General features: G+C 42.9%; 1 protein-coding gene across 1 annotated transcript in view; it reads right to left on the reverse strand.

Moving 5' to 3' along the window:
- The window catches only part of LOC132815248 (piezo-type mechanosensitive ion channel component 2-like), a 467,530-nt gene that overhangs the window by 324,694 nt on the left and 125,736 nt on the right, over positions 1-17,100 (reverse strand). The window lies entirely within an intron of this gene.

The following is a 17,100-nucleotide window of genomic DNA, read 5'->3' on the forward strand; positions in this document are numbered from 1 at the left end:
TTGAGGCACTCCACTGGTCACAGGCCTCCAGTGTGAAAAACAACCCTCCACCACCGCCCTCTGTCTTCTATCTTTGAACCAGTTCTGTATCCAAATGGCTAGTTCTCCCTGTATTCCATGAGATCTAACCTTGCTAATCAGTTACCCATGGGGGACCTTGTCGAAAGCCTTACTGAAGTCCATATAGATCACATCTACCGCTCTGCCCTCATCAATCCTCTGTTACTTCTTCAGAAAACTCAATCAAGTTTGTGAGACATGATTTCCCATGCACAAAGCCATGTTGACTATCCCCAATCAGTCCTTGCCTTTCCAAATACATTTTTTGTTTAAATCAGAGTGGTGCTAGAAAAGCACAGCCGGTCAGGCAGCATCCGAGGAGCTGGAAAATTGACGTTTTGGCAAAAGCCCTTCATCAAGCCATTCCTGATGAAGGGTGTTTGCTCGAAATGTCCATTTTCCTGCTCCTCAGATGCTGCCTGACCTGCTGTGCCTTTCCAGCACCACTCTGATCTAAACTCTGGTTTCCAGCAGTTGCAGTCCTCACTTTTGCTTTCCCAAATATGTTGGCTAGCTCTCCCTGGATCCTGTGAGATTTATGAAACAACCTATGAAGTGGTACCTTGTCAAAGGCTTTGCTAAAATTCATGTAACAACGTCTACCACACTGCCCTCATCTACTTTCTCAGTCACATCTTCAAAACAATTCGTGAAAGCCAAGCTGACTATCCCAAATGAGTCCTTGACTCTTCAAATGCTCGTGGATCCAGTCTCTCAAAATCCCCTCTAAGCTTAGATGTTCCCAGGCTGTAGTTCCCAGGCATTTCATTGCAGCCTTCATTAAATAATGGCACAACATTAACCACCCTCCAATCTTTGGGCACTTCACCTGTGATTGTCAATGATACAAATATCTGTGGTAGGGACCCCACAATTTCCTTCCTAGCCTCCCATGAAATCCTGTGATATACACTCATCAGGTTCCAGGATTTATCTATGTTGATACATTTTAAGACTTCCAGCACCTCCTCTTTTGTAACATGGACTCTCTTCAAGACATCACTATTTATTTCCCCAAGTTCCTTAGCATCCATGCCTTTCTCAACGTTAAATACTGATGAGAAATATTCACTTAGGACCTCACCCATCTCTTGTGGCTTCACACATAGATGACCTTGTTGATCTTTAAGAGGGCCTATGCTCTCCCTATCCCCTCTTTTGCCCTTCATGTACATGTAGAATGGATGCTCCTTTACTTTATATGTCAAAGCCATCTCGTGTCCCCTTTTAGCCCTCCTGACTTCTCTCAAGTATACTCCTACATCCTCTATATTCAAGGAATTTACTGCCTATACATATCATATGCCTCCTTCATTTTCTTGACCAGGGCCTCAATAACTCTAGTCATCCAGGGTTCCTTACTCCTGCCAGGAACATGCTCTAACAGGAACATGCTGGCCCTGAACTCACATTAACTCATTTTGAAAGCCTCCTACTTGTCAGATGTCTCTATGCCTGTAAACAGCCTCTCCCAATCAAGTTTTAAAGGTTCCTGTCCAAGACCATCAAAAATTGGGGGGCCTTGTCCCAATTTAGAACTTTAACTTGCAGACCAGACCTATTCTTATTTAATCCCTTTTCATAGCTGAATAGTTCCAGCCTGGACAATCTAGTGTATCTTCTTTGCACCCTCCTTAGCGCAATCACATCCTTTCCTTCGTGAAATGACCAGAACCGTACACAGTGGACATGCACATCTCTTCTCCAGATAATAATATTTTTCTCCTTAGTCAATCAAGGGCCACCAAACCACTACCTTATTACACAATTTTGCTATTAGGTAAGGCGAGGAATCAGGTCCCAAGTCTATCTCAGCAAATACAGGGAAATCAAATCTATGCTGTTAGTGTTATTCCATGAAGCCAACTGAGCTAACTGGCTCTCTGGTGGTTAGCAAGATGCTCAAAAAACGACTTAAGCAATTTAGTTTTATTTATTCGTATCAGTTTGCTTTCATTTTCTCATGTTAGTCCTTGATTCGTGGGTTCTATTTCTGTAAATAAATAAATAAATTCATATAAGTAATGACCTGAACCTTCTGCTAGTCAGGCACTCATTATTCCGGCATGGATGGAAGTTGTACTTAGAGACCCTGTGGAATTCCTATTGTAGCATGATCCCAAAGAACTGCCTGACACCACCCCTATCTTGGGACCCAAAACCATGCACCTGCTTCTCCACCAGCCTGGACCCACTTTGCTGATCTTACCTCAGATTCTCCCTCTACTAGACTGATCCATAATATCCCACTCCTCACCCTCCACCATTGGACCTAACACTAGCCCTACTTCCAATAGACCAAACCAGACTCTCTCCACACAACACTCCCATCCTGACCCCCTCCCCCATCCTATCTTATGTATATAAACCAACATTTCCTAGCTACCATCAGTTCTGAGGAAGCATCGCTGGACCTGAAATGTTAACTCCAATTTCTCTCCACAGATGCTGTCAGACCTGCAAAACATATCAGTCCCTTGCTTTCAAATAGCTTTGTAGTTTCAATAATTATATAGAATATTTCACCATCACCTAATGTACTGAACTTTTTGCAATGTTAGGAATATGTTTCAATATCATTCTTATAGCTTTGATATTAATTTTTATTTGACTGAACACACATGTTTAGTCACGAGTGGGTATTCAAAATGAATGGAGGTCACTTAACTCAGTTGGCTGGACCAACAGCATGAGTTCAATTCCCAACCAGCATGTAGGACCTTTCCCCTCACCTGATGGTGATTCTTAGTTTAAAACACTACCAATGATCTCTTTGATGAGAGAGAAGCCCTATGGGCCTCTGGCACAACAACAATTTCATATTTACCTTATTCAAACAAACCTATTGCGTTTTTTTTAAAAGCATTTCTCTTAACATCAATATAACACTGATCAAGCTGAATGTAGGTGCTCAAAAAACAATCAACTTTGATACTCTTGTTCCGAACCGGGTAACCTACCAGATGGTACTGTACATATCTAACAGAATTCCTGGCATGCATTTTCACCTTGAGATTGTAACTAATCAGGAATTAATACTGAATTACTTCCATTTGACAAAAATGACATCTTGTCAGTAACTTCAGACTCATACAGAAAGCAATATTTATGCTGAAAAATGTAAAAATAGCTCAGTTAAAGAAATTACACATTAAGTTTGGCATTCAATTTAGCATTCCTTTGCTCTTAATGAGGATTTTACAAAAGTCAGTGCATAGAATGATTCTTTGCCATTTTCCATGAACATTTAATAAGATTTCTGCTAAAAAAAAAATATTACCCCAGAGAACAGAGCAGGCTCATAATGTGTTTTCAAAATGAAACAAATGTACGTTGGCAGCCAAAAGAAAGTGCAAAATATCGAAGGTCTGATTCAAACTAACAGCACGCAGGCAGCAAGGAGGAATCTCTGGCTATTATTTTTCAGTCCCATTTAGTCCTAATGAAGACCATGAAAATCTTTGGAGAAAATGAGGACTGCAGATGCTGGAGATCAGAGTTGAAGAGTGTAGCACTAGAAAAGCAGGGGCGGTCAGGCAGCATCCGAGGAACAGGAGAGTCGACGTTTCGAGCATGAGCTCTTCAATAGGAATGAGGGGGTGGCCTAAGGAGGCTGAAAGATAAATGAGAGGGGTTGGGGCTGGGAGGAACGTAGTTGGGATAGCAATATGTAGATCATAGTGGGGGTGATAGGTCGGAGAGGAGGGTGGAGTGGACAGGTGGGAAGGAAGATGGACAGGTAGGACAGTTCAAGAGTGCGGTGCCGAGTTGGAGGGTTGGATCTGGGATAAGGTCGGGGTGGAGAATGGGGAACTGGTAAAATTCACATTGATTCCGTGTGGTTGGAGAGTTGCAAGTCAGAAGATGAGGTGAGATTTTGGCGATGGAGGCGGCCCAGGACTTGCATGTCCTTGGTGGAGTGGGAGGGGTAGTTAAAGCATTCAGGCATTGGGAGGTGAGGTTGTTTAGTGCATCTGTACCAAAGATGTTCTCTGAAACGTTTCACAAGTTGGTGTCCTGTCTCCCCAGTGTTGTGGAGACCACATCGAGAGCAACGGAACACAGCAGATGAAGTGTGTGGAAGTACAGACAAATCTCTATCAGATGTGGAAAGATCTTTTGGGGCCTTGGAAGGAGGTGAGTGGGGAGGTACAGGTGCAGGTTTTGTACTTTTTGCAATTGCAGGGGAAGGTGGCGGGAGTGGAGGATGGGTTGGTGTGGGGCATGGACCTAACAAGAGAGTTGTGGAGGGAATGGACTCTCCGAAATGCAGGTAGGGGTGGTGAGGGTAATGTATCCCTGGTAATGGGGTCTGTTTGTAGGTGGTGGAAATGGCTGAGGATGAAGCGTTGTATCCAGAGGTTTGTAGGAGGGGAAGATGAGGACCAGGGATTTCTGTCCTTATTGAGACTGTAGGGGTGGGGTTCAAGGGCAGAGGTGCAGGAAGTGGAGGAGATGCGTTGCAGGGCATCATCAACCATGTGGGAGGGAAATTGCACTCTTTGAAGAAGGAGGCCATCTGGGATGTTTTACAGTGGAATTGGTCCTCCTGGGAGCAGATGCACTAAAGGCAGAGGATTTGGAAATAAGCATTTTTACAGGAGGGAAGGTAGGAGGACGTGTAGTCCAGGTAGCTGTGGGAGTCGGTGGGTTTGTAGTAGACGTCCGTGTTAAGTCGATCACTGGAAATGGAGAGGAATAGATCCAGGAAGGAGAGGGAGGTGCCCGAGATGGTCCAGGTAAACTTGAGGTCAGGCTGGAAGGTGTTAGTGAAGTTGATGAACTGATCAGCCTCCTTGTGGGAGCACGAGGTGATGCCGATACAGTTGATGTAGCTGAGGAAGAGGTGGGGAATGGTGCCAGTGTAGCTGTGTAAGATGGATTGTTCCACACAACCAACAAAGAGGCAGACATAGCGAGCGCCCATGCAGCTGCCCATGGCTACCCCTTTAACCTGAAGAAGTGGGAGGATTGTATGGGAAAATTGTTGAAGGTGGGGACCAGTTCAATCAATCAAATGAGTGTGCCAGTGGAACGATAGTGGTTAGGTCGGCGAGAGAGGAAGAAATGGAGGTCTTGGAGGCCTTCGTCATGGTGGACGGATGTACAGGGGCTGGATGTCCATGGTAAAGATGAGGTGTTGGGGTCCAGGCAAACGAAAGTCATAGAGGAGGTGCAGGGCGTAGGTGGTATCCCGAATATATGTGGGGAGTTCCTGGACCAAGGGGGACAGATAGTGTCAAGGTTTGCAGAGGTAAATTCGGCGGGGCAGGAGCAGGCTGAGATGATGGGTCAACTAGGGCTGTCAGGTTTGTGAATTTCGGGTCAGAGGTAGAACTCGGCGGACTATGAGGTTGGAGGTGGTTGGTGGGAGACCCCCTGAGGTGATGAGGTTTTGGATGGTCTGGGAGATGATGGTTTGGTGATGGGAGGTGAGGTCATGTTCGAGGGGGCAACAGAAGGAAGTGTCTGCAAGTTGACGCCTAGTTTCAGCGGAATGAAAGTCTGTGCACCAAACTACCACTGAGCCCACTAGTTTGATAGTGAGGCTGGGGTTGGAGTGGGAGGGAGTGGAAGGCTGCGTGTTGCAAGGGTAAGAAGTTGGAGTGGTTGAGGGGGTGGACAGGTTGAAGTGGTCAATGTCACAGAAGCAGCTGGAAATGAAGAGATCAAGGGCAGGTAACAGGCCAGCACAGAGTGTCCAGGTAGATGGGGTGTGTTGGAGGGGGTAGAAGACTTCCTTGGAGGGTGGGCAAGCGTCCTGATGGAAAAGGTAAGCACGGAGAGGGGAGGCCGCTGAAGAAAATTAAATGTCGCAAAGTGTGTTGAATTCACTGATCTGGGAGCGTAGGAGGATGAAGGTGAGGCCTTTACTGATGACTGATCATTCATCCTCAGTGAGGGGGTGGTCTGGGGGTGGGGGTGGGGGGGGGGACAGTAAAAATACAGCAGGACTGGGTCATGGGGACATGGTAAAAACATTGCAGGGCTGGGCTGGGGGATGGTAAAAACACATGCCACCCGGACCTCAAGTTCACCTGGACCATCTCGGACACCTCCCTCTCCTTCCTGGACCTCTCCATTTCCATTTCTGGTGACCGACTTAACACGGACATCTACTATAAATTGACCGACTCCCACAACTACCTGGACTATACCTCCTCTCACCCTGCCTCCTGTAAAAACACTATCCCATATTCCTAATTCATCCGCCTCCACCACATCTGAGCCCAGGAGGACCAATTCCACCAAAGAACATCCCAGATGGCCTCCTTCTTCAAAGACTGCAATTTACCCTCCCACATGGTCAACAATGCCCTCTATTGCATCTCCTCCACTTCCTACATTTCTGCCCTTGAACCCCATCCCTCCACTCGCAACAAGGACAGAACCCCTCTGGTCCTCACTTTCCACTCCATCAACCTCCGGATTCATTGCTTCATCCTCTGCCATTTCTGCCACCTACAAACAGACCCCACCACAGGGGTTTATTTCCCTCCCCACCCCTATCTGCATTCGGGAGTGACTCTCTTATTTAGTTCACATCCCCCCACCAACGGACCCTCTACTCCCGGCACCTTCCCCTGCCATCATGAGAAGTGCAAAACCTGCACCCACACCTCTCCACATCTGACAGAGATTTATCTGTACTTCCACACACACTACCTACTGTGTCCATCACTTTCGATGCTGTCTCCTCTACACTGGGGAGACAGGACGCCAACTTGCGGAACATTTCAGAAAATATCTCTGGGACACATACTAAACAACTCCACCGCCCTGTGGCTGAGCACTTTAACTCTCCCTCCCACTCTGCCAAGGACATGCAAGTCCTGGGCTTTCTCTACCACCAAACTCCCGCCACCCGACGCCTGGAGGAAGAACGCCTCAACTTACGCCTTGCAACTTTCCAACCACATGGGATCAATGTGGACTTCACCAGTTTCCCCATTCCCCTCTCCCCACCTTATCCCAGATCCAACCCTCCAACTTGGCACCGCCCTCTTGAACTGTCCTACCTGTCCATCTTCCTTCCCACCTGTTCGCTCCACTCTCCTCTCTGACATTTCACCTTTACCCTACATCATCTACCTAACGCATTCCCAGCTACCTTCCTTCCAGCTCCGCCCCCCCCTCTCATTTATCTCAGTCCCCTTAGACTAACCCCCTCATTCCTGATGAACAGCGTATGCTCTAAATGTCGACTCTCCTGCTCCTTGGATGCTGCCTGACCAGCTGTGCTTTTCCAGCACCACACTCTTCAACCATGAAAATCTTTGAAGTGGTAATGACAGGGCAGTAGTCGGGCCATGTTGATGTGGGAGAATGGTGGGGGTCATGACAGCTGTGGTGCTTAGTTCAGTAATGCTGGATAATCTATGATTTGAACTAAGTATTAACCAAAATAATACTTCTTAAATAAATATTCAAAGATGTCCTGTGTATCTGACAAATCTCCAATTCTGAATTCACAGTTTCTGGAATTTGTGGAAGGCCCTGGGCTGCACACACCAGCCCAATGGAAGTTTAGACTTGCTAGGGAATTTCTGTGCATGTGTGCCAGGGATATCTACAGCAGCTCGAAGCTCAACACAGACACACATCAAGGTTTTCCTGTTACGAGCTGTAGAATATTTGAAACTTCAAGAGAAAAATGAAATCCTCTTTGCCCATTGAATTTTATGTGCAGTAACATATCTCATATTCTGGATTAGAGTGGTGCTGGAAAAGCACAGCAGTTCAGGCAGCATCCGACGAGCAGGAAAATCGACATTTCTGGCAAAAGCCCTTCGTCAGGAATACTTAATATATTTTACCTAACATATCTCATATGTCTATCGTTTTACTTCTGGTACCATGTTATAGTAAGGAATTAAATAATCAGAGAAGACAAACATTTTAAACTGCAGTAAAGACCAGGGTCATGAATTTGTAACATATAACATCATAAAGATGGTTGATGTTTAATATTGATTGGAGAACTTTAGTTTTGAAGAATTATGAAAATATGGTTTCATATTAGGTTTTGTGGAAATACCAGGAGTGGTATTTCAAAGAGGCCATTGACAGTTTACTATGAACATTGGAGAATGTTTTGAAACAAGAATTTGTGACAATGCTGTCACTTTAAAAAGGTTATTTTTTCCCTTTTTTTTGAAGAGAGGTTGTAAAAGCAGGGGTGTCTAAGTGGCTATGGTGGACCAACTAAGTCAACCATCAGAGGAGGTCTTTAGGTATTTTTTAAAACAGTTGTAACAATGGAAGGCAGTGGCCAGTTGTCACAGATCAAGCTTACTAATTTATTTTAGTTATAGCAGTGAAAAACTGTTTGGCTCCGAGAACAGTTGGAGCTTCAGTAAAATGATTCTTGGCTGCCACATGCCCTGAAATCTCTCGATATTGTTTCATCCTAGCTTGGTGAATTGCCTGTAAGAATCTGCGTTTGAATTTATCTTTTTGCCAAGAGTGTGCTTATAAGATGTTACTATCTTGGAACAGTTAATAGTAATAGATACTGCATCTATTATTCAGTTAAGTTTTCCAGTGTTAAGTTTTTCTAAGTTCCTCTTTCTTTTGTTTGTATTTTAGCTATAGTGCTTAAATAATTTGTGCTTTGAGTGGTTTGACCAGTTGTATCACATCTAGAACATGCATTCCATGTCTACTGATAAAATAAGAAAAAGTTAGTCTAGGCTACCTTCTTAAAATATTTTGAGGAGGCCTCAAGTGATCCATAACAAATACAGAGTCAGAATCAAAGAATTATTGTGGTTCAGAAGGCGGCCATTCAGTCCATCAAGTTCCAATGGTGTTCTGAGCATTTTAACTTAGCAATACTTTATTGCCTTTTCCCTATAAACCTGTATATTAATTCTATTTGAATGATCATCCAATGCCCTCTTGAATGCCTTAATTTAAACTGATTCCCTCAACTTCCAGGAAATTCCGTGCCTAAATTACTAGCAGATTAGTTTTGTTCTGTCATCTCACATTTTCTTCTTTTGAAAATAATTTTAAAAGTGATTTTGATTTCTTGGTCTGTTTACAAGTAAAGCCACTTTCTCCAGATCCCCAGATTTTGAAGACCTTCTGTAAGTTATATGAGTAATAATAACTGATTGCTTTGTTGACTCCTGCTGGAGTTGATTTTTGAACACAAATTGACTGGAGAGATCTTTGATTTATTTTGTTCAGTTAGAGTGAAGCCAGCTAAGAACAAGCTGAGCAGAAGGAAAACTTGCGAAGAAAAAGCTTTCCAGCCGATCAACCTTGTTTCTGAAAAGAAAACCAAATTTTGACTTCAGGGTAAAACATACTCGTTCTTTTATTTTTAATATTTATTAACTCAAGAATCAAGAGCTACTATTAATAACAACAATTGGTTACAATTGTATTGGCATGATAGACATTGCTATTAAGACTGTGAAGGAGAACTTCATTTTAATTTTTAAGTCCCTCACTCTCTAACTACTTTCTCTTATTCTTTTTATGTTGTACTCTCCCCAGTGGACATTAATTGGTGTCACAAGTGATTTGGTAATGTTTTAAAAAATAAAACATGGGCAATAAGGTAGAGCCAGGAGGTCTTGGTTCAACTCTCATCTGGCCTGAAGATGTATCAAAAATGTCCTAATTGGTTGACTAAAAAGGTACTTGAAGGAGCCCTAGATTGTTGGTCTACATCTTTCAAACTCCAGAGCTGTTCATTCAACCTAGTCCATTGGTCTGTGCAAAATGCTCATCTCAGCAAAACCTTTCAACAAAATGGATCCATTTTCTCCTTTTCCCATTATTCACACTTGTTTTACATCTCTGTCATCCCTTTAGCGCCACTATCACTGTATTTGACTTTTGGACGAGGCACCCTCATAACATGTTAGGCGAAGGTGAAGTGAAGACTGCAAATGCTGGAGATCAGAGTCGAGACAGTGATGCTGGAAAACACAGCAGGTCAAGCAGCATCTCAGGAGCAGGAAAATCGCATTTCGGGCAAATGCCTTTCATCAGCACCCTCACAACATGTTTCACTTACTCCCTGCACCCACACCCACACCCACGCCCCCCCTCCCCAATCCCTTCTGTCAACAGCATAAGAACTAACATTTATCCAGTTCCCTTCAGTTTTGAAAAGTCATAATGGACTCAAAACATTAGTTTTGTTTTACTCTCCACAGATCTTCCAGACTTGAGTTTCTTAAACACATTCTGTTCTTATCTTATTCTGTTCAAATGTTGCTGGCTCTTGTCATCTGAACTTTCTTTAGAGATGGGAGAAGAGTCATAGAGTCATAGAGATGTACAGCACAGAAACAGACCCTTCAGTCCAACTCATCCATGCCGACCAGATATCCCAAGTCAATCTAGTCCCACCTGCCAGAATCTGGTGCATATCCCTCCAACTCTTCCTATTCATATATCCATCTAGATGCCTTTTAAATGTTGCAGATGTACTTGCCTCCACCATTTCCTCTGGCAGCTCATTCCATACGTACCACCCTCTGTGTGAAAACATTGCCCCTTAGGTCTCTTTTATATCTTTCCCCTCAACCTAAACCTATGCCCTCTAGTTCTGGACTCCCCTAACCCAGGGTAAAGACTTTATCTATTTATCCTATCCTATCCATGCTCCTCATGATTTCCCCCTCATCCTCCAACACTCCTGGGAAAACAGCCCCAGCCTATTCACTTCTCCCTATAGCTCAAATTCTCCAACCCTGGCAACATTCTGGTAAATCTTTTCTGAACCCTTTCAAGTTTCCGGGAGGAAGGAGACCAGAATTGCATGCAATACTCCAACAGTGGCCTAACCAGAGTCCTGTATAGCCACAACATGACCTCCCAACCCCTGTACTCAATACTCTGACCAATAAAGGAAAGCATATCAAATACCTTCTTCACTATCCTGTCTATCTGCAACTTTACTTTTAAGGAGCTATGAACCTGCACTTCAAGGTCTCTTTGTTCAGCAACACTCCTTAGGAACTTTCCTTTAAGTGTATAAGTCCTGCTAAGATTTGCTTTCCCAAAATGTAGTACCTCACATTTATCTAAATTAAATTCCATTGGCCATCTGATCAAGATCCCGTTGTAATCTGAGGTAACCTTCTTAGCTGTCCACTACACCTCCAATTTTTGTGTCATCTGCAAACTTACTAACTATACCTCTCATGCTCACATCCAAATCATTTATATAAATGATGAAAAGTAGTGGGCCCAGCATCGATCCTTGAGGCACTCCACCGGTCACAGGCCTCCAGTCTGAAAAACAACCCTCCACCAGTACCCACTGTCTTCTATCTTTGAGCCAGTTCTGTATCCAAATGGCTAGTTCTCCCTGTATTCCATGAGATCTAACCTTGCTAACAATCTCCCATGGGGAACTTTGTCGAATGCCTTACTGAAGTCCATATAGATCATGTCTACCGCTCTGCCCCCATCAATCCTCTTTGTTACTTCTCCAGAAAATTCAGTCAAGTTTGTGAGACATGACTTCCCACGCACAAAGCCATGTTGACTATCCCTAATCAGTCCTTGCTGTTCCAAATACATGTACATCCTGTCCATCAGGATTCTCTCCAGAAACTTGCCCACCACTGACGTCAGGCTCAGTGGTCCATATTTGCCTGGCTTGTCCTTACCACCTTTCTTAAACAGTGGCAACACGTTAGCCAACCTCCAGTCTTCTGGCACCTTATCTGTCACCATTGATGATACAAATATCTCAGTAAGAGGCCCAGCAATCACTTCTCTAACTTCCCACAGAGTTCTAGGGTACACCTGACCAGGTCCTGGGGATTTATCCACTTTTATGCATTTCAAGACATCCAGCACTTCCTCCTCTGTAATATGGACATTTTTTAAGATGTCACCATCGATTTTGCTACATTCTATGTCAGTAAATACTGATTCAAAATACTCGTTTAGTATCTCCCCCATTTCCTGCGGCTCCACACAAAGGTCGTCTTGCTGATCTTTGAGGGGCCCTATTCTCTCCCTAGTTACTCTTTTGTCCTTAATGTCTTTGTAAAAACCCTTACAATTCTCCTTTAACTCTATTTGCCAAAGCTATCCCATGTCACCTTTTTGCCCTCCTGATTTCTCTATTAAGTACACTCCTCTTGCCTTTATACTCTAAGGATTCACTCGATCTATCCTGTCTATACCTGACATATGCTTTCTTCTTTTTCTTAACCAAACCCTCTATTAGTGGAAAACATTTTTACAAAACCTATTTGGTTATAGATTTCCATCATGTTGAAAATATGAAACACTTAATTTATGCCAACAAACCTCATTTCAAAGGATTCCCTCTTCTTTTTGGGCTCCACCTGACCTAGGAATCACTGTGAAATTCTCTACTGAGTTTCACTTGAACAATTGTGGCATGACTAGCTGTTTTGTGGCCATTTGCCTGCTGACTGTAACTGGTGTAACATTTCCATCCACTTTAAGAAGTTTACGCTAAGACATGCATTCGTGCTTAAATAATCATTCTTAAGCATGAAGGATGTGTATGTTCTTTCTATCTGAAACTTGCAGAGTTGCTTGTAGAATACGTTACAGCTTGAGTATTATACTACTTGGACCATGAACTTGCACTGCTGAGGACTATAAATATAATTTCTTCAACCATGTTATATTGTCTGAAAATACAGTGACGCACATCCCTGTATCAAGCTTCAAATTGGTGACATGCCCAATGAGATAAGTAACTTCATGTCAAAATGCTATGCTTGTATCTCCTATTTCCCCTGGGAATACCTTTTAATTTTTTATTGTGACCTGTTACACCTCATCAATTTATATGTGTGAGTAACTATTTGGCTTTCTGCTGTTTTGCAACTGTGTTCCATTCTATACATGGTCTGCAAGCGACCTATTGTTTTACAGATAGGGAATTATTTTTCAATAGCTGGGCACTGCTTGTGCCTTTGAGGAGGTATCCTTGCTCCACAGAATTGACAGTGACTCTTAGGGTTGAGCTGTATGTTCTTTTTTCTGGTTAAATGTCAATTTTGTTGAGTTTCACAGAGGGGTCCTCTCCATGAGGCGTTATGGGATTTCTGGCAGAATCTTACCAAAGATACCTCATCACTTAACCTATTTTTAGAGCTCATCCCTATTATATTCTAGACCCATCATATCACCTGTCATTCCCAGAACATCTTGGCACTCACCAGATATCTATCAAAAGACCGTAGCTACAAAGTTACAAAGCAAACAGCATAAGCCAGTATAGCTGACACTGCCGTGTACATATAACCCCATTCGCTCATTTTAGTTGTGCTTAACTGCCAGCTCATAAACTTAAGCTGTCCTTAGCTGCAGCCCATCTAAATACACTCTCTAGGTTACCATTACTTAATCGTCAATGCCTACTGTAAGCAATAATCTTGTCATTGTTCAGAAGGGGATTATTGCAGACACAGAAGCATACAGACAGTTCAAAGCATGACCTTTTATTTAAAGCTGGCAAAAAAAAATACAATTTAACTAAATAGAGGCTATAATTAGCTCCCACAACACAAACCAAATGCTGGCATGCTGACCAATGACCAGTGATTATTCTTCATTTCATAATTGTTTTGCTGCAAAAGTCTGACCCCTTGGCATCATGGTAGCACACAAACCCACCAGCGCACTAAAACAGCAGCTAATGAACTTGAAAGACCCTATATAGACCATAAGCGAGCCTAATGTCATTTACAAAATACCGTGCAAGGACTGTAACAAACACTACATTGGACAAACTGGCAGAAAACTAGCCAACAGGATATATGAACATCAACTAGCCACAAGAAGACACAACACTCTCTCACTAGTATCCTTACATATAGATGAGGAAGGACACCACATCGACTGGGCCAACACATCCATCCTAGGACAAGCCAAACATAGACACGCACGTGAATTCCTAGAAGCATGGCATTCCAACCGGAACTCTATCAACAAATACATCGAGTTAGACCCAGTCTACCACCCTGAGGAAAAGAACAAGAAATGACATCACCAACCCAGCAAAACCTAAACAACAGAATAGAAAGCAGGAATTACCAATAGTATTTTTCCTGGAGGCCCACTGAAGATGTTAACTAGTATGGTGACCAAATGTCTGAAAATGAACCTTCCAGCACAGCGAGCAAACCTACATCTATAACCTCAACCTGAGCTACAAATTTTCTCAAAATCACCCATTCTCCCAGTTCCTCAGCATCCAGCAGATTAGCTCTCATTCCTCCAGTTCATGAGCATTCAGCAGATCACCTCATTGAGTCAACTACGCAGTGCTCCAGTATGATACCACATACGCCTGCTCTCTGGACTATAGTGGAAAGCACCCAGATCAGTTTAAGCAGTAGAAACGCATCTTCAACAGTTCTATCATCTGCTCCACTACAGTTCAAGTCTTGTCATGGGAACCATTATATCTGTGGGCCACATCAGTTAAGAGATTGTGCAATAGTGTCATCAGCCATGATCACAGTGAGCAGCCTTTGATCCCGAGTAACTATCCTATTAAGGGACTTGGAACCTCAAATACAGTAGGACAAGAGAGCAGGTGCAGGACATAGGGGTTCTGTAGCTGTGAGGGTAACAGGTATGGTCCTCCAGGAAATGGTAATGGTGATCACAGATCACATGTGTATTACTGAAGTAGAACTCCTTCCGATTCAAGAATTCTGCAGTAGTAAGGTATGGCCCTCTCAGTAAGATGTGTACAGTTAATGGCACCTTGCATGTGGCAGCAGCCAGTGTTATTTTTAATTCAACCATGGAACATGGACATTGCTAATTGGGCCAGCATTTATCATTCATCTCAAATTACTTCTAAGGTGGTGGTGGTGGGCTGCCTTTTTGACTCCCTGCAGTCCATGTGCTGTTGATAAATCTATAATGCCATTAGGAATGGAATTCCAGCATTTTGAGCCAATGACCATGAAGGAACATTGATATATTTCCAGTCAGGCTTTGAGAGGAACTTATAGGTGACGGTGTTCTATGTATCTGCTGCCCTTCTCCTTCTAAGTGGTAGCAATGATCAGTTTGGAAGGATCTTCAATAAAATCCTGTAGTGTATATCGTAGATGTTACACAGTGCTGCTACTGAGCATCAGTGGTGGGGAGGGAGTGGATACTTCTGGATGTATTAAATTATTCAGCTTCTAATTTATCTTGTACCTAGTCGAAGGCTATTCTATATCTTCAGAATTGTTTTCTCCAAGATGGCCAACAATCTAGTACACATCTGACATTAAATCTTCTGGATAATATTCAAGATTCAACTGCTATCAACATCCAGAGGTCACCATTGACCAGAAATTGAATTGGCCAACCAGATAAATTTTGTGGCTACAACGTCAACACAGATTATTTGGAATTCTGAAGCAAGTAATTCACCTCTTGATACCCCACTGACTACCTATCAGCTACAAGTTAGAAGTGCGTTGGAATATTCACCAAGTACCAAGTTGAAGGCAAGATTTTCCTAGACAAATTGCCCTCATAATAATCACTACTGCTTTCCATTTTTTTCCCTAGATGAATCTCATCTCTGATCTTAATAAGTTCTTCCTGCCTTTACTACAGTTCCAATAACAAATCTGCCACTCTCTTCTAAATCCTGAGTACTCTCCTAACTTTCTTCTTTCATTAGGCTGTATCTTTTAGACTTCTAAACTGCTCTAATGTTACTTTAATTCTGATTTCATGATGCTCTCAGGGCTGTACACTTGCTTTAACATTACTTCTGTGGCCCTTGACTTCACTATACTGTAGCAGTGTTTTGTGGTGCCCCCCAAAACAGGAATGCTTGCTCTGCACTGTAAGTATCTATCTCCAGCATTTCTGTCATGTAAATGCACTGTATTTTTCAAATCGTCCCTTTGTCAACCAGGGAATTCAACTTTACTCACAGAGACTCCATTGCTCTCTGACTACACCTCAATTCAAGATTGCTCTGTTAAGTTAATTGATATACAATACAATCTGTAACTGCAAATGAAACTAATTTTACACCTCCACATAACCTTAAGGCAAACTTTTTTCTTCATGCCTCTTACCAGATCTGATTTTTTTTTAACCAATGGCTCAGATTTTGTCTTGTCAAATCAGACCTCAAATTACTCTTAACGTTGAGTCTGAAGATTTCTTCAAAACTTATTGGAATCCATATCACTGATCAACAATTTGATAAAGTAATCAAATGTACACCACTAGTCCCTACATATTATGATGGATCCTCACCATTGTCACCTTAGTGAAGGATATATCAGGTAGATTTGCTGCCACCATCTTCCATATTGGTTGGAATCTAAAGAGTTCAATTGGTCTAGTGTAGTACAGAGAAACCCTTTAAGGTCTAACAAGAGATGGCTCGTTTCTTAAACAAGGCACAATTTATTGCATCATAACAATAAGATACAAATAGTTATGATATATATTGTTATTAATCAAAGAGCAATCTAGTGGTGTCTATTTTCTTTGAGGAAGGGTGGCACGGTAGCTCAGTGGTTAGCATTGCTGTCTCACAGCACCAGGGTTCCAGGTTTGATTCCAGCCTCAGGCGACTGTCTGTGTGGAGTTTACACATTCTCCCCATGTCTGTGTGGGTTTCCTCCAGGTGCTCTGGTTTCCTCCCACAATCCAAAGATGCGCAGGCCAGGTGAATTGGCCATGCTAAGTTGCCCGTTGTGTTAGGTGCGTTAGTCAGAGGGAAATGGGTCTGAGTGGGTTACTCTATGGAGGGTCAGAGTGGACTGGTTGGGTCGAAGGGCTGTTCCCACACTGTTGGAATCTAATCTAATCAGAACTGGAGCCCCTGCCCATCCCAAGTTCATATCACGTCATCATTTTTTGGCAGTGCTGAATGAACAACTTCCCTAATACCTTGTTTAACAAAACTAGGAAATTGTACTACAACTGCTTGAACCACATATCTTTATCGTAATGTGAGAGAACCATCTGCTTTTGGCAGTTTATTACATTAACAAGGAGTCACTAAGCAATAACTTTGTTTCACTGAACCTTTGGGTACACAAA

The sequence above is a fragment of the Hemiscyllium ocellatum genome, chromosome 4 (assembly GCF_020745735.1).
Source record: "Hemiscyllium ocellatum isolate sHemOce1 chromosome 4, sHemOce1.pat.X.cur, whole genome shotgun sequence".
Taxonomy (NCBI): domain Eukaryota; kingdom Metazoa; phylum Chordata; class Chondrichthyes; order Orectolobiformes; family Hemiscylliidae; genus Hemiscyllium; species Hemiscyllium ocellatum.